Source organism: Trachypithecus francoisi, unplaced genomic scaffold (genome assembly GCF_009764315.1).
Source record: "Trachypithecus francoisi isolate TF-2019V2 unplaced genomic scaffold, Tfra_2.0 Contig01554, whole genome shotgun sequence".
Taxonomy (NCBI): Eukaryota; Metazoa; Chordata; class Mammalia; order Primates; family Cercopithecidae; genus Trachypithecus; species Trachypithecus francoisi.
In genome coordinates this window covers 291,555-315,773 of record NW_022681439.1, presented here as the reverse complement: position 1 = coordinate 315,773, position 24,219 = coordinate 291,555, and the positions used below count along the sequence as shown (strand labels likewise).

Genomic DNA, 24,219 nt, shown 5'->3' with positions numbered 1-24,219 from the left:
AGAGAGACATAAACAATAAGAGATCTATAAGAGGAGATTTATTATGAGAATCGATTCACATAATTACAGAGGCTGAGAAGTCTCATGATCTGCTGTCTGCAAGCTGGAGAACAGGAAAGCTGGTGGTGTAATTCAGTCTGAAGACAAATCCCCGAGAACCAGGGCAGCTGACAGTGTGACTCCCAGGCTCCGTCAGGGGGTGAGAAAAGAGAGCAGAAGGGCTGTCACTAAGACAGGTCCTTGACTCACCCACGTTCAGCCCCCGAGACCACCATAACTCCACCCTGATGGACGGAGCTTGTGGTAAAGTCTGTGGCCAGCACACCCTGGAGAAAGAACTGAGCGCAGATAAAAATCCCCTAACGAGGAGCATGCCCAGTCCGTCTAGGCCATAAACCCGGGTAACTCCCGCCTCATTATGCAGTCATTATAATAAAATTTACATGTGATTTTGCCCCCCTGAGTGGGTTTTCCTTAATGAATTATGAATTATGGGTAAAAACATGCCTAGTTGAATTTCAATGATATAACTATAAATGCCAATCGAATAACATCATTTTGTCACTCAAACACAGCCCAGGCTCAACTCCTCCCCACAAACCCCAGAAAAGCACTGAGGAGCCGATTTCACTTCCCAGAGATCAGCCCGCCCTCCCTTTGAGAGTGTGCAACTGTGCTTCAATAAGCTTTGTTTTGAGCTTGCATTTTGGTGTTAGTTTGCATTTCTTCGCTCACTATCACAAGAACCGAGACTGCTGACCTAGAGCTCGGGCTCTGTTGATCTCCTTGGTTGAAGGGCCCATCCCAACTCAGGATCCCCGGTAACAATAATACCTACTTCTTGATATAAGGATTCAATAATTTTTTAAAGTGCTGAGAACATGCTTGTTACATAGTAAGCACTTAACACACGCTGATTATTTAAATCTAAATCCTCACAACCGCCCTGAGGTACATATTATTATTCCCATCTTACAATAGATAAAATAAGCTCAGAGTAATTAATTTTCTTCAGTCTTACAGCAAGTAAGTGATGGTACTGGTATTTGTACTTATATTGAATGGTTTGACTCTAAAATTCTTCTTTTCTCTATATCAAATAGCCCCATGAGGAATATCTATATATCTCTACATCTATGTGTGTGTGTGTGTGTGGTGTGTGTGTGTGTGTGTGTATTTTAAATGAGAAGCTTATGGCAGAGACCAGGCTATCTGAGTCATGTATGATCATCATTACTATTTTGGTCAAAATATCTGGAAATCAGATTTGACAAAAATCACTTTCAGAATATAATGATTAAGATGATGAATTGTGATCTAAATGTTGAGAAGATATTTTCTAAGATGTGGGAAAATCTGTAATACCTACGTGCAGAATGTGGCCTTGGAATTTCAAGTTTTATCACAATGACAACTCTTGTTACTGTCTATATATGAACAAATTTAAATCTCTACCTAATTTCTAAATTACTTACTACCTATACCATAGCTTTGTTCTTTTAGTTTACTTCTACCTGTGTGTAGCAAACACTAGAATACTTAAGCATTAAAAAAAAAATCAGAGCTGCTTTACTTCTCTAAGCAAGGAAGCTGTTGAAATGGAAAGAACTGAGCAAGTATCAACAATGTAGCATACTTTGCTTTTTTCCTCATGCTGTAGATAACTGGAATAGTTCGGGCACCACATATAAGCTCTTACATAAGTCTTATGCAAGACTTGTGAGCCAGTTCTTTCCTGAATCAGTGTCAGAGCTAATTCAGATATTTAAGGACCTTTGCTTCCTAATATTCTTGGTAAGCATGGCATGCACTTACTTAGTTCACTTCGGTTATTTTTAAATTACTTGGGTAAACACACACATTTACATTTATAAACATTCTTGCCAACACAGTGAAAGCTCACATTGTGTTCCTCCAAGTATGTTTAGCCTAGGTTGTGTAGGGGAAAGGGAGGAGAGTTTCTCTATTGTGAACGCTATTTTCTGAATCTTTCCTGAAAACATATACATGCACTTTTTTTGAGACGGAGTCTCGCTCTGTTGCCCAGGCTGGAGACAGTAGCACGATCTCAGCTCACTGCAAGCTCCGACTCCTGGGTTCACGCCATTCTCCTGCCTCAGCCTCCCGAGTAGCTGGGAGTACAGGCGCCCACCACCAGGCCCAGCTAAATTTTTTGTATTTTTAGTAGAGACAGGGTTTCACCGTGTTAGCCAGGATGGTCTGGATCTCCTGACCTCGTGATCCACCCGCTTCAGCCTCCCAAAGTGCTGGGATTACAAGCGTGAGCCACTGCGCCCGGCCCTGGATACGCTTTTAAAGCAAGCTGTTGTTCACCAGGCCTTTTGTAGACCATAACTCCAGCATAGCTAACACATCTACTAACTGGCTCAGTGATTTGATTTTTCTTTTTTTTAATGAGGGAATTGAGGCAGCGAAAAGTTAAGCCACTATGCTTCAGGACAAAGAGAAAATTTGAAACAGAGGTTAGGTCTCAAAGATCCTGTTTGGACCACAAAAGTGAAGAGTAGCAAAGAGGAAACATAAAAAAAAATCAAAAGATACAATTGAAGGAAACTCCTAACCTCTTCATTCAGAGCACAGCCTTCTAGGACAGCCCTCTTATTCTTTGTCTTAGCAGTGTATCTCCACCTTAATGCAGAATTATAAGTGATCATTTTGCTCTCCAGATGGAGATACTGGGTCCTTTTTGCCTGTCTATAATATAAATTAGCTCAACACTGACTTGGGCAGCTATTGTTCTAAAGGCAGGGGATAGAGTATTAAACAAGCTGTCTGGGTTCATGCCTTGACGGAATTTACCAGAATGATATGGTTTAGCACAGTGATTCTCAACTCTGGCCGCAATTAGAATCAACTGGAAGCTTTTATAAATCTCATGTCTGGGTCCCACTCTCCCAGGGATCCTTATTCACTTGGCCTGGGGAGGAGGCAGGGTGCAGCTGTGGTCAAGAACTACTGGTCGGAGAAATATTACTGTGGGGCAGACAGCTGCTATGCAAGGTGTTATGTGATCATATTCTTTATTTCTTTATTCCAGCTGTTTTCCCAGTGTATATTCACATGGGAGATGAGTTCATAGAGTTCAAAGATGAACATTTTTTATCCAAATAGTTAAATATTTTTTATGTGCACTTAAAAATATGTAACTGGCAGCCGGGCGTGGTGGGTCATGCCTATAATCCCAGCACTTTGGGAGGCCAAGGCAGGCAGATCACAAGGTCAGGAGATCGAGAGCATCCTGGCTAACACCATAAAACCCTGTCTCTACTAAAAATACAAAAAATTAGCTGGGCGTGGTGGCAGGCCCCCCCCAGCTACTCGGGAGGCCGAGGCAGGAGGATGGCGTGAACCTGGGAGTCAGAACTTGCAGCGAGCCGAGATCGCGCCACTGCACTCCAGCCTGGGCGACAGAGCGAGACTCCGTCTCAAATAAATAAATAAATAATAAATAATAAATATTATATATATATATATATATATATATATAACTGGCATGTCAAACTTATGAATGCACAAATATTTTGCTCAATACTGAAGGAGAGGCAAAATTGTATCTCTGCCTTCAGGGTTTTTGGCTAGGCTTGAGGATTTAATTGACCAAAGACAGATTAACAGGAGAAATGCATACACATTCATTTAATATAAGTTTTCCATGACACAGAAGCCCTCATAAGACCCAAACAAGCAGTTGGGGTAGAACACATATATTGAATTGGACAAAGAGGAGTAAATTGTTAAAGTGTGACAAATGGAAGGGGCTTGGGCTGGGTCAGTTATGGTGGAAAAGTAACTAGGAAGATAAGGATTAGTTTAAGAAAGTTTCTACAGACTGGTCTGAATGTTCACTCCCCATTTCTAGGGATAAGAGTGTGACTTTCTTTGTGGTCTACGAAGGACATCTTCCATATGGGAATTTATGCCTTCCTTTAGGAAGAAAAAGGGAAGATTAGAGGGTCCTTCTCATACCTACTATTTTTTCAAGTGTCTACAGCTCAAAATAATCCTCATGTCACACTGGCAGATTTTGGAGTGGCGTAGTCTGGCAGTTTTCAGTATGAAAGTTCCCTTTAAAATAATGATTGAAAACTTACAGGTGTGTCAGATTCAAGACAAATATTAAATACATAATAGTATAGGTACTATGAGGATACTGCAAAAATCATGAAGTTGGTATGAGATTGACACTTAGGAAACAGGGCATGGGGAAATCAATGTGCTGGCATGAACAAGTCATGGTTGATCTATATTATTCTTGGTGATGGCCCATACATCACTTTCAAGACGAGAAACAGGTGAAACTGACTCTATTCAATTCCCTAAGTCATCATTTTACCAATGGCCATCTCACTGGATCACCCATTTGCTAAAAGCCAGTTCACTGAATAACTGACTAACCAATCGGCCCAAAGAATACTGACAGACAGATATCTTAAAACAGATCTTTTAGTGTTTCGCTTTGAGAAGTGGAAGAAAATGCACAGGAAAGAACTGGGACAGGACATAAATTCTCAAAAATAAAGAAGAGAGTAAGTTGCAGTGAAGTTGGGCTCATCCTGTCCCACCATTACAGGATCCTTGGGGTGTCGCTTTGCCAGCTGGAAACCTCTGTGGCCAGTGGTGCCTTTGCCTGAGTTTTGCTTGGGGCCCTCTGGGCTCATTCCACCACTTGGCCTGACAGGCTGCATTCAGCTGGTGGTACCAGCCTGGATCCCCCAGGCCTACCAAGGGCGAGCCAGGTGTGCAGCGGCAAGGGGTGTGTGAGCAAGCAAGGGGTCTGGCCACTGCGCACAGCCAGGCACACCAGCTGCAGTGGGGCAGGCAGCTCCAGGTGCTAGCATGGGCACTGTCTCCCTGCAAGGCTATAGCTGGACCAGGTGTACCACAAGCAGCTTCCACAGCTGACACTGGGGAACATGGTGGCACCCAGAAGCTTGGAGACAGCAGGAACTCCAGAGCCCCAAAAGAGGTGTCACAGTCCTGGTGTGGGGAGCTCTTAGGTCCAGACTCCCTGAAGGGTCACAGCTCTTCTCTCCTCTCTTCTCTCTTTGTCGCCCACAATGAGCAAGGGGCGTGTTTTAGCCCTGTTTGTGTTACAGCTCTTTTAGCCTTACCATGCGGAGGGTTCCAAGTTCTTGTCTTGCATCCAGGAAGAATGAGGTACGTGAACAAGTGGAGGGTGAGAAAGGTGGAGAAGAGCTTTACTGAGTGACAAAACAACTCAAGGAGACCAACATTGGGTAGCTCCTCTCTGCAGCTGGCTGTCCCATCATCTTCCCAAGTCTGGCTGAGTCTGGGGTTTTTATGGTCTTTAGAGGGGAGGAAGTGCGTGTTGACTGGGCTATGGGCAGCCATGGGAGGGCCCGGAGAAAGCACCACAAGTTCCCACTCCGGTCCATGGGACGGGCAGACTGGCCCCCAGGCTTCAGGTCCTCCCTAGCTTGAAGGTGGGGCTTCACTGGCGACCCACCTCCTTCTGCCCAGAAGCCTCTCTGCCTCCTGCTACCATTCATGATGCCCAGGCTGCTCATGTCAAGGGGCACCTGCAGGCCAGCCCCAAACTGCCCTCAGCCTCCCTTGGCCTCTCTCCTGTGCTCGTTGGTAACCAAAGTTCAGAGGGGGCCGAGGTGGCAGGGGGCTGGCACGTCAGCGCTGTCCTGAGTGTGCGCACACCTGGCCAGGCTGCAACAGCCCCCAAGCTTGGCCCCAACCTTGCTTCAAAATTGGAGTGGGTGCCAGGAGCAGGGAAAGGCCAGGCTGCGGGAGCAGACACCCCTGAGACTACAGGGCTTGGTGGGCCTTCCCAGGCCCCCAAGAGTGCAGAGATGCCCAGGTTTACAGCCAGAGCTTGGGCAGCTGCAGCTGTGCCCAGGAGGCTCCCGCAGGCTCCCTGGAGTGTGCAGCCCTGCCCTGGCAGTGCCTCCCCACTACAGTCGGTGTCACGGCAGTGGCCACTCTAGATGGGCTGCTGCTCCCATCACCATTGTACCTTAAGAGACGTTTTCTAGGGTCTGAAATTTAAAACCAACTGAACCACTTGAAATTCATATCCAACTGAGCTGAGCTTAGAAATTCATGATGAGATGACTCTGTGATGCTGAGGAGAAACTAAAATAAAGAGAAAAACCCTCAGTAATGTAACAATGGATCACAGTGAATTGCTTTTTGCTGAAATGGCTTTTTGTGAATTAGCTGCTTAACAAAATAGATTTGCTTTAGAATAGCAACTACTGTCCTTATAGAAAACTGGAATAATTTTATTGTAGGCAAGTCTTTCTATGTAAGTCCCCTTCTCTAGACTGCTAACTTCTGGAAGTGTATCACATCTTTGTATTCTCTCCAACAGCTTATTCATTGTATTTGCTGGTGAAACAGCAATGAGCCCTACTAAGATACATTTGGGACAGTGCCCATTTCCATTGCAATTTAGGGCACACAATCTCAAATCCAAGTATCACTTCAGTCTAGCCAATCCAAATATCTGTCTATAAATAGAAATGATGAATAGGAGATCTATTTATCTTTGAATATGATGTAACTGTTAACTAGGATTTAAAGAAACAAATAAGGCCGGGGCGGTGGCTCACACCTGTAATCCCAGCACTTTGGGAGGCTGAGGCGGGCAGATCATGAGGTCAGGAGATCGAGACCATCCTGGCTAACACGGTGAAACCCCGTCTCTACTAAAAATACAAAAAATTAGCCGGGCGCGGTGGCAGGCGCCTATAGTCCCAGCTACTGTGGAGGCTGAGGCAGGAGAATGGCGTGAACCTGGGAGACGGAGGTTGCAGTGAACCCAGATCTGGCCACTGCACTCCAGCCTGAGTGACAGAGTGAGACTCCGTCTCAAAAAAATAAATAAACAGCCAGGCGCGGTGGCTCAAGCCTGTAATCCCAGCACTTTGGGAGGCCGAGACGGGCGGATCACGAGGTCAGGAGATCGAGACCATCCTGGCTAACATGGTGAAACCCTGTCTCTACTAAAAAAAAAATTACAAAAAACTAGCCGGGCCAGGTGGCGGGCGCCTGTAGTCCCAGCTACTCTGGAGTCTGAGGCAGGAGAATGGCATAAAACCCGGGAGGCGGAGCTTGCCGTGAGCTGAGATCCGGCCATTGCACTCCAGCCTGGGCGACAGAGCGAGACTCCGTCTCAAAAAAAATAAATAAATAAAAATAAATAAATAAATAAACAAACAAATAATTAATTGAAAAAAGACTAATTCACACTATAGATCATGAGCTATGTACATTTAATCATAAAATTCAATTAATAATTTAATTGAGCAATCTTTAATATGCAGTAAGAATTCTAATATTGTTAGGTGGTTAGATATTGTTAGGTGCAGCTGGGAAGGGGTGAGAGAGGACAGCAGAAGGGCTGTCACTAAGACAGGCCCTGATCCACCTATGTTCAGCTCCCAAGACCACCCTAACTCTACCTTAATGGATGGAATCTGTGGTAAAGTCTGTGGCCAGCACATCCTGGAGGAAGAAGAACTGGGCACAGATAAAGATCCCTTAAAGTCATGAATACCCAGTCCATCTAGGCTGCAACCAGGTAACTTCATCCTGACTATACAGTCATTACAATAAAATTTACATGTGTGTTTGCCCCCGAGTGAGATTTCCTAAATGAATTATGGGTAAAAAAAAAAAAAATGCACAGTTTAACTTCAGTGATAGAACCATAAACTGCCAATTAAATGACACCATCCTGTCAGTCAAACACAGCCCAAGCCTCGACTCCTCCCCATAAACTCCGTAAAAGCAGCTGAGCTCTGTGAAAAGGGGCTGATTTGCGGTGGCTCAGGCCTGTAATCCCAGCACTTTGGGAGGCTGATGTGGGTGGATCACAAGGTCAGGAGATGGAGACCATCCAGGCTAACACGGTGAAACCCCGTCTCTACTAAAAGTACAAAAAAATTAGCTGGGCGTGGTGGGGGGCGCCCGTAGTCCCAGCTACTTGGGAGGCTGAGGCAGGAGAATGGCGTGAACCCGGGAGGTGGAGCTTGCAGCGAGCCAAGATCGTGCCACTGCACTCCAGCCCAGGCAACAGAGCAAGACTCTGTCTCACACACACACAAAATAATAAAAAATAAAAAATAAATAAAAATAAAAGTAAATTAAAAAATAAAAAAAAATATGGGGCTGATTTCACTTGGCAGGGATCAGCCCACTCTCCCTCCGAGAGTGCATTATTGTGCTTCAATGAACTTTGCTTTGAGCTTGCATTTTGGTGTTATTTTGCAATTCTTTGCTCACTATCACAAGAACCAAGATTGCTGATCTAGAGCTCTGGCTCTCTTGATCTCCTTGGTTGAAGGGTCCATCCCAATGCAGTATCACTGGCATCATCACCAATTTATAATCCTTCCCTTCTAATGAATGTTGACTTCTTAACTTTCTCCCTTCGGGGTGACAAATAGAATTGTTTCTGTTCTAGTCTGATCAGAACTCTCATATCCAAGTTTTATTGATCTTTTTTATGTGTTTTCTGTGTAATTCTGGTCTCAGGCTGTTTTATACCAAGATTGTCACTCTTATGTATTAAGTGCAGAAAACCGTCTGTTGTGTTATAAATGTTCAAGGTGCTGGTTTTAGATACAGTCTTTGCCAGGGGTATTTATAGGGGTTGATTTCCTCAAAGGATCCCTCTGAAATGCATGCCACACAATGGGAAAGTCTCTTCTATTAGGTGACCTTGGATTTCTCTCTCTGACTCAAACTTCTGCCCTATTATGGCAATAGAAGCATTTAAACTTAGCAACTTCAGTCAGAAAGAGTAATTTCCTGATGGGATCTGAGCAGATTATGACCCTTTAACTTCTGTAAGTCAATTAAGACTTGATGTTTGACTGACACTCAAGTCAAACATCATTAAATGCTTTACCAAGCAGCAGAACCTCAAGGTTTCATTGTTTAATCATTCACTACTAGTATGAGGACTGAACTAGCATTGTACAAGCTGAATAAATAAACAAAAACTCCCCAAACAATATACTACTTTAATATAACTGCCATGTTTGTCTATCTCCAAAAATATGATCCTTCTAAGAAATATTTTGTTTTAACCTAGCCAGTCAGTTAGCCAGAACAGAACTAGCCACAGACATTAAGGGAACTGGATAGCCACCCCAATACTAGGCAGATCCCTGTCTTAGTTTGTTAAGGCTGCTATAACAAAACACTTGGCCAGGCGTGGTAGCTCACGCCTGTAATCCCAGCACTTTGGGAGGCCGAGGTGGGTGGATCACCTGAGGTCAAGGGTTCGAGACCAGCCTGACCAACACAGTGAAACTCCATCTCTACTAAAAATACAAAATTAGCCAGACATGGTAGGAGATGCCTGTAATCTCAGTTACTCGGGAGGCTGAGGCAGGAGAATCGCTTAAACCCAGGAGGTGGAGGTTGCAGTGAGCTGAGATCACGCCATTGCACTCCAGCCTGGGTGACAGAGTGAGACTCCATCTCAAAAACAAAACAAAACAAAACAAAACAAAAAACCCCACAAAACACCTTAGACTGGGTCATTTATAAACAGAATTTTATTGCTCACAGGTCTGGAGACTGGGAAGTCCACGGTCAAGGCACCAGTAGATTCACTATCCAGTGAGGGCCCATTCCACATGGACGGTGCCTTCTGTGTGTCCTCACATGGCAGAGGGGGCAGAAAAGCTCCCTCGGGCTTCTTTTATAAGGACACGAATCCCATTCATGAGGGCAGAGCCCTCACAACTGAATCACCCCCAAAGGCTCTACCTCTTAATACTATCTCCTTGGAGTTCAGGTTTCAACATATGGATTTTAGAAGGACACAAACATTCAGTACATAGCAATCCTCACCCCCAGTTTTCCCCCTGACATTCCATAAGCAGAGGCATCTCAGGCATTACTTTGAATTTGAAACTCGGTCATTCCCATAAAGGGTTTTCTATTATGCTCCCAAAGGCTATCTCAACTGGGCTTAATGAACAGATACCTTGAAACAAGACAGGTTACTGGCAGATGGCTTAGGAATGGAAAATTTACCTTGGTGTTTTGTAAAATGAGGTAAAGGGGCAGGGACTGGGAAGACAATTGACTTGGTGGGGAAAGGGACCCAGAAATAGACATTGTCTCATTCCCAGCACCCGGAAGGGCTGCCTGATCCTAGACATTTTATGACCTTTGCGACATTAGCAGTAAAGCCTATAAAGAATCTCCAGGTCTAGAACTGCATTGCCCAGCAGAATGGTGGTCTGCAATGGTGGAAATGACTTCCATCCACTCTATCCAATATGGTAACCACTGGCCACATGTGGCTATTGAGTGTACAAACTGTGGCTAGTACAAGTGAGGAGCTGAGTTTTTTAATGTAAATGTGTAAATATCAATAACCCCAGGTGGCTAGTGGCCACCAGAGAGTACAGGTCGGGACCATGTTCCCTATGACAGTTTTGTCTACATATTGCCAAAACCAAACAAAACTCTAATTTTTTTTTTTTTTTTTAGAGACAAGAGTCTCCCTGTGTTGTCCAGGCTGGTCTTGAACTCCTGGGCTCAGGGCTCAAGTAATCCACTGCTTTGGCCTTCTAAAGTGCTGGGATTACAGGTATGAGTCACTGTGCCCGGCCTTATTATTACTTTTAATTCTAACAACAGGCCTTCAAGATAAATATGAATTTTTTTTACACAATGAAGTTGAAATTCAGAGAGGTCATGAAGATAGTACAGGACAGAGCTGGAATTTAAACCTAGACCTGTCTGACTTTGAAGTCTATATTTTTCCCACTACATCATACCAAAACTACCAAACAGATAAAAATACTTAAAAATTTTATCTATGTCTGCTTTTCTAGATCAAGCCATACATTTATTACATTTTATTAGCATAAAGAATACAATTTTTTCTCCGTCATTCTCTGTACCTATTTCTCTTTATTTGATACAACAGAAGAGAGTGACTATTGTCTACAGCAGAAGTAGTTCTCTTAGGACACACAAATAGAATAATAAAAGGTAAGGACTAACTTATGACTAATAGAGGCATCGATTGCTACTAGCATTCTGAGATATAATTATTTTTAAAGTATATTAGGAAGAACAGTTGCATCTTCTCACTGCGTGTTATTTGAGGTAACTATTCATAGCTGAACACTGATATGGATTAATCCCAGTATGACTCAGTTCAAATCCTATGTTCTTATGATAGGCCATTAGCAAATTAAAGAATAAGAATCCTACAGAGAGCTCAGTTGTAAGCTAATAATTAACTTATTAGTTCAAGGACGGTCTCAAGCTTTATCTGCCGGTGTCATTATTAAAAAAATACCAACTGCTTGAAAATGTTTAAGACTTATGAAAATCAAACATAAACAAATGTTTATGTATTTGAATAAATTCATGAGAAGCGATGTTAATTTTAGAGAAAGCAGAAGAGTATGATATATGTGACAACACAGTTGTAGACAGACCCCCAATTAATCAGTTTTAAGTGCTCATTTCAGTTATTGGATTTAGTCTTCTCGAACCAGACTTTAGAGGCTGTAAAATGAGCCAAAGTGAAACAAGAAAAGACTAAGTATCCAATTAGACCCACAGCACTATAGAAGGCTATGCTTTTGAACAAGCAAGTAGGGTCAAGGGCCAGCTATTTTAGGAACAATTGGTACCCAGAGATATCAGTTTAAAGGGAGTGCTTAGAAATGAAGAGTTAGCCCTCAGAAGAAAACCAGGCAATATACAAAGTAAAAGTTCACAGTATTTGGCAAACTAAAAGTGGGCCAGACATTCATAAAGAGCCCTTATAGGTGGGCAGTTGAGCACTGACAGGATAGGGGTCACTGCAAGGAAAGAAGTCAACAACAGAACCATCCAGCCACGAAGGAGACTGCAGCGTAGAAGAAGAAAGTCTCTGGGAGGACAACATAGGAGCCAGGCCATTGAAGAGCTAGGGCGTCAAGAAGAAAGTCAAGGATGGGCTCAGTATGCAGCGGCACATGAGCTCAATGCATGACGGACTCATCGCTGAGCAAGAGAGCAGCTCCCTCAGAGTCCTTAGAGTTCCCTTAGGAACAATGAGGTGCCAGCTGGTAGGCATGAGGACTCGGAGCAAGAAAAAGCTCAGTTCAGTCTTTAAAGAAGGTGAGGCCACTTGGTGTGCAATCTTAGTAGAAAGAGTGGCCCTGCGGGAATCATCATGAATCATATTTCTCCCTGAGGGCTGCTGAAAAAGATCAGGGTGCCAGAGCCCTTACTTGCCATGGATAGATATGGACTTGGGCCGTGGTACCTTGGAAGGTAGCAAGGATAGTAACCTTATTCTCTCAAGCTTCTCTTTCTCTACCTAAAGGCATAATCAGAGTTAACCAGAGATTTTCGTCACCCCAATTGGCACAGACACACTCTGAACCACAGGTGTTCTCTGATAGCAGTGGAAGATGATTCTCTTTTCCATTTAATATTTTTTATTATTCTCATTTTATTCATTTTTATTTACGTATTTTTTAGGGACAGAGTCTTGCTCTGTCACCCAGGCTAAAGTACACTGATGCAATCATAGCTCACTGTAATCTCGAACTCCTGGGCTCAAGCAATCCTCCCATAATTAGGACTACAGGCATATACCACCATGCCTGGCTTTTTTTCTTTTTTTTTTTTTTTTGAGATGGTGTCTCAGTATGTCACCCAGGCTGGAGTGCGGTGGTGCTCTCTCAGTTCACTGCAACCTCCACTTCTCAGGTTCAAGCAATTCTCCTGACTCAGGCCCCTGAGTAGCTGGGACTACAGGTGTGTGCCACCACACCTGGCTAATTTTTTTATTTTTAGTAGAGACGGGATTTCGACATGTTGCCCAGGCTGGTCTCAAACTCCTGACCTCAAGTGATATGCCCACCTTGGCCTCTCAAAGTGCTGGGATTACAGGCTTGAGCCACTGTGTGCACTCCCAGCTACTTTTTTTGATAAATTTTTTTGTAGAGATGGGTGTCAGGCCTCTGAGCCCAAGCCAAGCCATCGCATCCCCTGTGACTTGCATGTATACACCCAGATGGCCTGAAGTAACTGAAGAATCACAAAAGAAGTGCAAATGCCCTGCCCCGCCTTAACTGATGACATTCCACCCCAAAAGAAGTGAAAATGGCCGGTCCTTGCCTTAAGCGATGACATTATCTTGTGAAATTCCTTTTCCTGGCTTATCCTGGCTCCAAAAGCTCCCGCACTGAGCACCTTGTGACCCCCACTCCTGCCAGCCAGAGAACAACCCCCCTTTGTAATTTTCCTTTACCTACCCAAATCTTATAAAACGGCCCCACCCTTATCTCCCTTTGCTGACTCTCTTTTCGGACTCAGCCCGCCTGCACCCAGGTGAATAAAAAGCTTTATTGCTCACAGAAAGCCTGTTTGGTGGTCTCTTCACACGGACGCGCATGACAATGGGTCTCACTATGTTGCCCAGGCTGGTGTCAAACTCCTGGCCTCAAGTGGTCCTCCTGTCTCAGCCTTCTCCAAAGTGCTGTGAGAACAAGTGTGAGCCACCACGCCAGGCCCTCTTTTCCACTTCAGTGTTTTCTTTCACCGCTGTAAGAACCAGATCCTACTATGTCTTTGGTGCCATCATTTGCACCCAGGAAAACTGCAAGAGTCCCTCTGTATTTGCTCCTCTGATGGGGGGGTTGTGAGTACAAAAAGCCATATTCTTCCGGCAGCACAGGGTACAATGTCACTGATGATCTCCACCATGCAAACCAGTAAAGGCATGATTTGGAAAAACTCACATATCTCGATGCTCTTCCACTAGAATCCATTTGCTCCCTTTCTGTGTCTACTGCGTTTCCCCACACAGTGTTCAAAAGTTGTGGCAGTTGCACTTAAGTGTTTACCTTGTTTTTTCTTATTTGCTAGGAGATTTGGCTTCTGAGAGGAGTTAAAAAATGGGGAAAAAAAGTGTGGATGGGTGTATCTTGAAGTCCACTGTCAAAAACTTAGCAGTATGCCAGCTGTGGTGGCTCATGCCTGTAATCCCAGGACTTTGGTAGGCCAAGGCCCAAAGCAAGTTTGAGCCCAGGAGTTTGGGGCCACCCCAGGTAACATGGCAAAAACCCACCTCTACTAAAACCATCAACAATGAGCCAGGCATGGTGGTGCACTCCTGTGGACCCAGCTACTCGGGAGGCTGAGGTGGGAAGACTGCTTGAGCCCAGGAGGTTGAGGCTGCAGTGAGCCGTGACTGTGCCATTGAGCCCCAGCCTTGGTGACAGGAGTGAGACCCTGTCTCAAAACAAAACAAAACAAAAACCAAAAACTAAACTCAGCAGTGAAATCAGCAAATCTGCCTTTGCCTTCTCCAAACTTTATTGTCCACGGTCTTGCGTGTGACTCTCAAAGTTATTTTATCAAAATGCTTTGGTTTTAGTTTCTTCTTGGGATAATTAATTTGGGCTAGAGTCAACAGAACACCAGAGCTACTTGGAAAACAACAAATTAATCTCGTAATTACCATAGAAAACATTAAAACCAGAAAAAAATATTAAGAATATGCCTGTAGAAGTTTAGAAATATTTTCTGTAATAAAAAGAATGACATTTATATCCTACAGCATAGTATACCCAGAAGGAGGCAAAAACGCTACTGAACCGTGAGAAAGAACATTGCATGTTCTCTTTTTCAGTGAGAAAGAAAAGCTTTATCAGAGGCAGGCTGTTTTAAGGATTAATGTTCCTAGATGGAGATAAATCTTAACTATTGAAATAGTGTTTTCTCAGATCTAATTTAAAAAGTGTTTGCTTCTGGAAATCTCATACTTGTTCCTTTGTTTATAATTATTTTGAACATTTGCTTTCTGTTATCTGTGAAGAGATTTGAAAAGAGCAGGTCTGTAGGACAGTGGCTTCAGGAGTGACCTCCCTTGGCTTAAACAGGCATTTGTTGGGTAACACCTCTGCATGATTTTTAAAAGTTAGCAGAAGTGAGAAGGGTAACTGAAGTTTCCAGAATCAAGAAAAACTACAAAAGAAGCTCATTTTTATAAATGCTATTGTCTTATATAACCCCCTGGAAGACACCCAGTTCTCACTTCTGAGAGCTCTCATGAGTCAGTTTGTCATTTGATATTTTGTAGAGTTTGCAGTAAATTGGAAGACGTGAATTCTTCTACTTAACTTCAATGACAAACTATTTTGTGCTTTAGTTTCTTAAGAAACTAAATTGAGGGAACCTATTTTATCTCTTTCCTATCTATGTCCAACCTACTCCCAACTTCTAGAACAGTTTCTTGTATGTAGTGAGTGCCCCATAATTGTAGAATTAAATCGAATTTGGGAAATTTTTCCTTCTTTTGAAAATGAAGCTAAAAAAATATGAAGCCAGGAAGTTTTACCAGTCTTCCCCACAAACACCCACAGACATCAGCCTCTCAAGCATCTGCCTTTACTGGGCTGGGGAGTGAGTATCCTGTCTTCCCTCCCCTTCCTTCTTCTTCCTTTGCTCTTCCTGCTCCTACCTCCTCCTCTTTCTCTCCTATCCACTCCTGTTCCTTCCCTTTCTCCTCTTCCCTAACCTAGAATTTTCTAACCAAGAAATCTATACACACAAAGAACAACTGCCAATGGGAAAACAAGATATCACTTTATTAAGAGCTAGGCGAGGACTCAATCATCCCAACGCAACACTCTCTAGCAAGAGGAATTTGGAGAATAAAGTTGAAGTGAGGAAGCCTAAGTCCCTGTGCCTGACTCTAAGATTATCAGGGAGTCCACCTATGCTCCAAAACACATCAAAAAGGATATAAGGATGCCAGGCATGGTGGCTCACGCCTGTAATCCCAGCACTTTGGGAGGTTGAGGTGGGCAGATCACTTGAGGTCAGGAGTTTGAGACCAGCCTGGCCAACAAGGTGAAATCCCGTCTCTACTAAAAATACAAAAAGTAGCCGGATGTGGTGGTGCACACCTGTAATCCCAGCTACTCAGGAGACTAAGGCATGAGAATTGCTTGACCCCAGAAGGCGGAGGTTGCAGTGAGCTGAGATCGTGCCACTGCACACTGGCCTGGACAAGACAGTGAAACTCCGCCTCAAAAAAAAAAAAAACAAAAATAAAGTAAGATCTTACAGCAAGTCAGCAGGGTCCACCAAGGTCTTTGACCAGAAGCAGAGAGCTTACCATGTGGACACAGGAAACAGCAGTAGAGTGACTTGCGTGGGTTTGTCCTTAACCACTCAGGAATTTCAGGAATTCTGACCATGGGTAAAACCCAGTGCGGTGACACTCTCAAGTTCTCACCAACCAGGAAACCACTTGCTCTGCTTTGGGGAGGAGTTAGTGGAGGACTGGGCATGGGCAGAAGAATGGACACATTTTGCTTCCCTCATGGACAGAGGGAGGAAGTGGGAAGGGGAGACTAAATGATCCTGGACAGGAAAGCATAGATCCAGAACTGGAACGTGAGTTTATGATCTTATTCTATTTCTATTTTACAGAGGAAACCACTCCACAGAGCTGTGATTTGCCCTGGGCCTTCCCACAATTCTAGAAACCCATGACTTGTCATCATTGCACGGTCACGTGACTCCCAGCTGGCTTCAGCCTCTCCGTTTCATCTCCCTTTACTCTCACCCTGCTGCTTCCAAATCAGACTTCTTTTCAGGTCCTTAAACAATCTCTGTACTTTTTCATCTCCGTGTCTTTGATGACTTTATTCCCTTTCCTCACTCCATCATTAACAAATGTACCCCTCAAGACCCAGCTCAGATGCCATTTCTAGGAGACACTCTGTTTCTGTGCCAAAAACAGTTAAGCCTTCATTTGTGTGTCCAAAGCGTGCCCCAGAGCAAGGATCTGGCAATCTGCATTTGAAACCTGGCTCCTTGGCTTCTTAGCTCTGACCTTGAGCAAATTACTTATTTTTTTGTTGTTGTCACTCAGTTTCCTAAAATATCATACAGGGAGTTGTCATGTTGTATTAATGGACATAATATAAATAAAATAGGATAATGGCAAGTATCCATCGGTCACCAAAAAGGGAGCCTACTATTACTGCCTTTAGCTAGATTTTAGCACTGATGACAAAATATGGTTAAATTATATCTATTTGTAGACCTAAGTTATCCCTTCCCATTGATTATTCACTTGCTGAGGCTGCAACAATAGCTGCCCATTTTTTTATCTCTTCCATCCCCACCCAGCTGTCTTGCACAATATATACAGTCAATACATGTCTGATCAACGGAGTGGACTGAATGTGCCAAAACAGACTTGACTCTCTATCAGTGATACAGAAGCTAAAAAGAAATTATTTAGGCAGAGAGTGAGAGTTAGGGAGTCCTTGGCAAGGCTTCCCTTGTAACAAAAAGCAGCCCCCAAATGATTTCCTTTCTAACAAAGAGCAGCCTGTAAAATCTAGCTGTAAACACAGATAAGCAGGCTGGAAGCTTGCATGGGTGGATGACGGCGGCTGTGCATTGCAATAGGAGAAGGCTACCTGGCGGCCAGGCACGTTCAACATGGAGGCTCCATCTTCTCTTTTCTTTGTCACCACGTGTGCAGTAAAGGAACAGGTAACAGGGCACTGGCCAAGTAGAGAGTCATCTGCACAATAAAAGATTAGGGTGGGGTGGCCAGCTATGCAAATGGCTCACCTGGCCTCACCAATCTCTCATGCCCTATGTAAATCAGACACCACCTCCTCAAGCTCATCTATAAAATCTTACACACTTGGCTGTGGACCAGAACACCTGATGGGGAGGCCCTCTCACTTTGCAGGAGAGAACTCTTCCTTTTCTTTTGCCAATTAAACCTCCACTCTTAACCTCACTGTTTGTGTGTTTGCGTCCTTAATTTCCTTGGCATGGGGCAACAAACCTCGGGTATTACAGACCAACGATGCTGCTTCAGCTCTTAGATGGCAAACACCGCAATAACTTTTGCACCAACCCTAATGCTAAATTATTAATTATGGCCGGGCGCGGTGGCTCAAGCCTGTAATCCCAGCACTTTGGGAGGCTGAGATGGGCGGATCATGAGGTCAGGAGATCGAGACCATCCTGGCTAACACGGTGAAACCCCGTCTCTACTAAAAAGTACAAAAAGCTAGCCAGGCGAGGTGGCGGCGCCTGTAGTCCCAGCTACTCGGGAGGCTGAGGCAGGAGAATGGCGTAAACCCGGGAGGCGGAGCTGGCAGTGAGCTGAGATCCGGCCACTGCACTCCAGCCCGGGCGATAGAGCGAGACTCCGTTTCAAAAAAAAAAGAAAAAAATTATTAATTACTACTTACCTAAAAAACGAGAACCATATAATTAGTAGTGTAGAACACTACATGTGTTTAGTCAAAATACCAAATAATCTAACTTTATGTATATGTCACATGTATTCTTAAAATTAATGCTTCACTTTAGTAAAGTATTATAAACTATTAATCATTCATCTTAACTTGTGCTTAGCCTTTACTGGAAGTTCAGTTCTCTCCAAATTTTTTTTCTCCACCTGGTTAAGAACGGTTTTCTTTGGATTTAATCTGGTTTTTCTATTGTAGATCACATCTAATCAACGTAATTGAATAGACTCAACAAACCAGTAAGAGGTTGTTGAAGTATCATTCATAACAAAAGGTAACAACGGTTCCTTATAGGCCATATCTCATGCCTTCTGTTTTACTGGTGCAAGTTTATGCCCCAGGAGGGTTAGGAATGGCATCTAACACCGCCGTGGAGCAGACAGACTCCTTTTGGAAGTGTGTATTTGTTTCAACCACATGCCTCTTAAGCTGACTTAAAAAAAATAAAATTAAAAAAAAATTCCTGTGAGTATAGGAAGTTTGCATCACATTCGCTCTACAACGTCTTTAAAGGCAGCGATGACTCCAGAACACAGAGGAGACAAGGCCCCTTTGTTCCAGGAGTGCACTCCTTAAAGAGCAGTTCCAAGCCCATCAGTCTGAAGGGCCAGGCAGTTGGCCCCGGGGGAGCCTGCCAAACACCCAGAGATGCTTCCCGGGAATCTTCTGCTGTTGCTGAAGTGTTGACAGGCTCTTGAGCTGAGAGCTCAGGCGGTTGATAGGAATATATAGCTCAGATAGTCAGAAATCAACCTACTCAAATTTCTCAGACCATTCTCTCCTTCGTTTCTCTCTTTTTAACTATCCAAGTACAGATTTTCTTTTAAAAACCTTCCTCCCAGAAAATGTCTGCATTCCTGTTTTCCCCTGGGGGTGACGAAATAAAAGGCTTAAGGTGCTTTAAGGCAAATGGAGTCACTTCCCCTCCCTTCAGCTCTCAAGTTCTGCTGATTCCAAGGGGTGGGCAGGGAGGGCCAGCAGTTGGCGGCCACCCCTTCCCTATCTCCTCTCACTTGGTATCTCCCTGGCCTCACCCTCAATCAGGTCTTCCAGGACCATACAGGGAAATGAAGAATACTGTTCGCTTACGAAGAATGTGGGAATCCCTGCAGTCCATGAATTTTTGTTTCTATTTTACTTTCTTCTCAAAAGCCTTTTATTTTCTAAAAGCACTTACAACATAAGCCCATTCTGATGACTTTAGGAACATCTATTCCTCAATGCAAAGATATTAATGCTAGATAATAAAGCTCTGAGTTCATACATTTAAAAGTCCAGAGAGTGAGGAGTGAGGGGAGAGAGAGAGTAGAAAAACGCTAGCTGCCTTAATACTGATTTTCCTCTTCTACAAGCCCTTGATATTTAACTAATGTACCCTACCTTCCTCAAGTTCCCCAGCAGCTAAGGAAGGCCATGTGACTAATTCCGGCCAATGGGATGTAAGAAATTCGAAGCACATTTCACAGAGCAAGTTAGGAACACACCCATTCTTCCAGCCTTTCCTCAACCCTGCTGTCTAGACCACGGACTTGGTGTCAAAGGCAATGTCCCAGAAGAAACCTCATGCAATGCAGTGAAATACCCGCCCTGGAGACCCTATCTCTGGACTCTGGGGTAAAAGAGCAATACATTTGTATCTTGTTTATACCACTGTTAATTTGAGTTTCAATTTTATTTCATGAACCCAGTCATACTTTAAGCCAAGGTGGATTTTCCACAAAGCTAATGGAGCAGAACTTTAGAAACCCTCAGTTGTGTCAGGCATGGTGGCTCACGTCTGTAATCCCAGCACTTCAGGAGGCTGAAGCAGATGGATCACCTGAGGTCAGTAGTTCGAGATCAGCCTGCCCAACATGGTGAAACCCCATCTCTACAAAAATACAAAAATGGGGTGGGCGTGGACGTGTTGGCATGCGCCTGTAATCCCAGCTACTGGGGAGGCTGAGGCAGGAGAACTGCTTGAACCTGGGAGGCAGAGGTTGTAGTGAGACAAGACCACACCATTGTACTCTAGCCTGGGCAACAAGAGCAAAACTTCATCTTAAAAACAAAAAAACAAAAAAACAAAAAACAAAACCCTCGCTTGCCAGGATAACTCCAAAGCCTGAGGAGGAACCCCGACACTGGGGTCACATGGTCATCTTATACTCTTTTCTTTAAAGAGTTCCTCAATTGTATAAACCTCACAACTCATCCACGATAAGCCAGTGAGTCTTTTCACATGTGTCTCTTGCATGGGGCATGGAGCACAGTCAATAGTTCAGAGTTTCTCCTGCTTCAGATCATCTACTTGGTGACATTTAGGAATAGCACAGCCCATTGTTTCTCAAAGTACATTCCTAGATATTAATAATTGTTATAAGAAAAAAGAGTAACAGAAAAATATAATATTAGCTAATATATTTTTGTCTATGTTTTTAACTACAGTATTTCCCAGAGAAAGCAATGTGAGAATGTGCCTAGTGAATATCCCAGCACGAGAAGGCGTATTTCCTAAAAGTATTGAACCACCAAACCCCCATTTTAAGTAGTTTGTGGGTTATATTTTTGTGAAGCATGATTTGAAAGCACTCTCCTGATATCAGCGGCAAATATTTATTGACTATCTCTTGGGGGAAACTAAGTTTTTGTTTTTGTAGCATTAGTGGAAGAAGGTGATTTTTCTTCCTGATTTTATTGTTTAAAATTGCTCCCTGTCTGGAGTTTGCTGTTCAGTAAGCATTGATTCCAGCAATATTGTCATTTCTGCATTGACACTGGTGCATCTCTCAGGTCTCCACCAAAAGCTAAGAGTGACATGTACAACATGTTAGATCACCTGTGGGGGAAAGGGTGTGAGTTCAAGGGAGTTGGAGTCACACTGAGGTTTCATCTCCCATGAGGAAGATCTTTGATGGTGGGCTACAGAAAGCTACAACCACAATGCAGATGTAGTTCTGCAGAAAGGACCGATTTCTGTGCTTATATCAGTGCTTGGAGAAACCTCCAGGCTCATTTATGTGAGTCACATTTTCATTACAGGAAAATAATTGACATCAGGCTTCTTGTCTTTAACTGAAATTTAAGCATTTACACCTGTATTCATCTTCTAGGGTTTCTGTAAGAAAGTATCATAAACTGCATGGCTGCATGTACCCTACCTTTCTCAAGTTCCCCAGCAGCTAAGGAAGGCCGTGTGACTAATTCTGGCAGAAATTTATTTTTTCATAGCGCTGGCGACCGGAAGTTCAAAGCCAAGGTGTCAGCAGTCCTTGCCTCCTCCTACCTTCTGGTGGTGGCCATTGATTCTTGTCATTTCTTGGCTTGCAACTGCACCACTTCAGTCTCTGCCTCTTTCCTCACATGGCATCTTCCTCTTTACAGGTGTTAGGAATGCAACATACTTTCTGGAGGGGACACAATTCAATCCATAGTAATACCAAAGACTCCTTAATTTTCTGTAGGGCAGCATAATGTCATGATGGACAGAGCTCTGAATGAGGAGTCCGAAGTCCTGAGTGGGCCATTATCAAATCTCCAGGCTACATATCTATATACATAAACAAGGATCACAATACACTCCTTGACTTCCCTGTAAGGGTTGTAGCAAAGATATAGAAAAGTGCTCTGTAGCCTTTCAATGATGATAGAAGTGTTATTGTCTTCAAAGAGAAACATGGCTAATGTGGGTAATTGAAATTTGGCATATGATCTCACACCTTACTTTAGACAATCATTTTGACCTCTACCTCATTCATCTCTGTCCTAGACAAGGACATAATTTTGTTTACATTGCTGCCCTTGTACTCTCTACTAAGGGATGTTAGATGATGAGGAAAGTCTTTGTTGGTGCAGCCAATTCTCAAATTGAATCTGAAGCATCCAGTAATGGGAAAATGTCCACATTGCTTTAATAATAATTCTTTAGTGGAGTTTCAACTTGCGGTAAAAGACTGAAAAATGCCAGCAGAAGACTTTTTCTAAAAAAATAAAAGCAACTACCTATTAATTAATCTAAAATTACTCAGCTTCAGTTGCATGTGCCTTTAACATGATAATAAGGGAATAGTAGGGCCATGGTTCATAAACTAGTGTCTTCGTCTCTAGAAGTATTGGTGATAGTAATGGGAATTTGCAGGCTAGTTGAGTTTTGCAGAAGTTTCCCAGATCATATTTTCATTTACTTAGTGCAGGGTAACTCAAATGTTCATCCTTTTTCTTTGGATAGAATTTATTACATCGTTTATCAATAGTAATACTGGTTATCTCATGTTGGGTAAATGTTCTCTTTGGCAATCATATATCAATCCGAATAAATAAAAAAAAAGTTACTTATAATGTGCAATTTTTTGATGTGCAAAATCTTATAAAGCATGGGGATAAAGGGAGATCGAGATCTTAAACAGGGATTCTTGATGGTTAAAATATTGAGAAAAGAGTGAAGCTGAGGGTGAATACTGATCACATGATTCCGCTTTAGTGAACACTGGAAAAACAAGGCAGGCTTCCAAACACTCTGTTCTATTTGTACTTCAACTCATTACTTGACTTAAATGCCTTTTAACTCTGACCTTCTAGAATTTCCTGTACAATCTTCCACTGTTTAAAATGAAGTTGCCTGATTGATTTCTTTACCATTTCAGAATGTCCTGTATCATTTTAATGACTGTGGAGTGTGACTTTGTTCTCAGCACAATAAGTAACGAAGCCAAAACACTGGAGAATACATTTATGTATTCAAGAAAACCTCAGACAGGGCAGAATGCCTTCATAATGCAGTACATTAAAATCAGACGAAGCCTCGAAGGACAGAATCACTGACCCTGAAAAATCTCAAGCTGGAAATCAGAGTGTACTACAGAAGACAACAGCGTTTGAGGACATTTGCTGAAGGAGCCTCCTCTCCCTTACGGTCTGATAATCCCACACGGTTTTACCAAGCTCTCTGGCCTTCCCTGAACGTCAATAGAAACTGCATCCCCCGACTTTCATTGGTGGTTTCTTCCCTAAACTTTAGGGAAGTGGTGGTTTATGTGGTGTTATCTTCCCTAAGCTTTAATTTAATATGATCTTACTTAGGCATTTCTCTTAGAGAGTAGGTCATTGTAACGAAGTGTTTTTCACCCTCTGGGAAAGAGGTTTCTACATAAGGGCCAGGCCGTGTTTTCCCTTTCATCCAGTGATTTCACCATAAGCAGCCTCTCATCTTCACTTTTCCCAACAATTTTCTTAAAATTAGTGTATTTTTTTGCAGGACCGGATATCACATTACATTCTCTAGTCGGGGGTGGGGGGTGGGATGTGAAGTGAGAACAAAGAACGATAACTCCCAAAGCGATTTTTTTTCATGTAAACTTTGTTAGGAAGCATAACAAACACACGTGCCAACACAAAGGGTGCAACTCCACGAAATTTTATGCAGACACTCACTCATGGAACCACAACTAGAACAGGAAATAGGATTTTGCCAGGACCCCAGAAACTCCTATAAGACACTCTGCAGTCACTCCCCTCCCCACCCCCGCCAGAACATAACAAGTTTATTTTCTGATTTCTATCACTGTAGATTAATTTGCCGCTATTCCGAACTTCTGTAAATGGAATCGGACAATATGCACTCTTTGGTACCTGGCTCAATAGTCTGTTCCTTGAGCCTGCTGAAGCAGTCATTTCTTCCATTTTATTGCTGACTCATATTCTGTGCTATGAAAATGTAACAATTTATTTTTCCATTCTACTACTGATGGGCCTTCAGATTCTTTCTAATATTTGCCCATAATGGAAAATGCTGCAATAAGAATTGTTGTGCACGTCTTCTGAGAGCACATGTACCTATTTCTGTGGATATATACCTAGACGTGTAATATCTGGGTCACAAATAGTCGTGTGCCTATGCAGGCTTGTACTGGCTCAT

The 24,219-nt window shown here is 43.2% G+C and overlaps 1 long non-coding RNA gene across 1 annotated transcript; it reads left to right on the top strand.

The window, feature by feature from the left end:
* Nucleotides 1–643: 643 nt before the first annotated feature.
* LOC117062758 lies at nucleotides 644–23,287 on the top strand. The gene is made up of 2 exons (XR_004428547.1): nucleotides 644–821; nucleotides 22,949–23,287. It is a non-coding gene; the product is annotated as an uncharacterized LOC117062758 (long non-coding RNA).
* The last annotated feature ends 932 nt before the right edge of the window (nucleotides 23,288–24,219 follow it).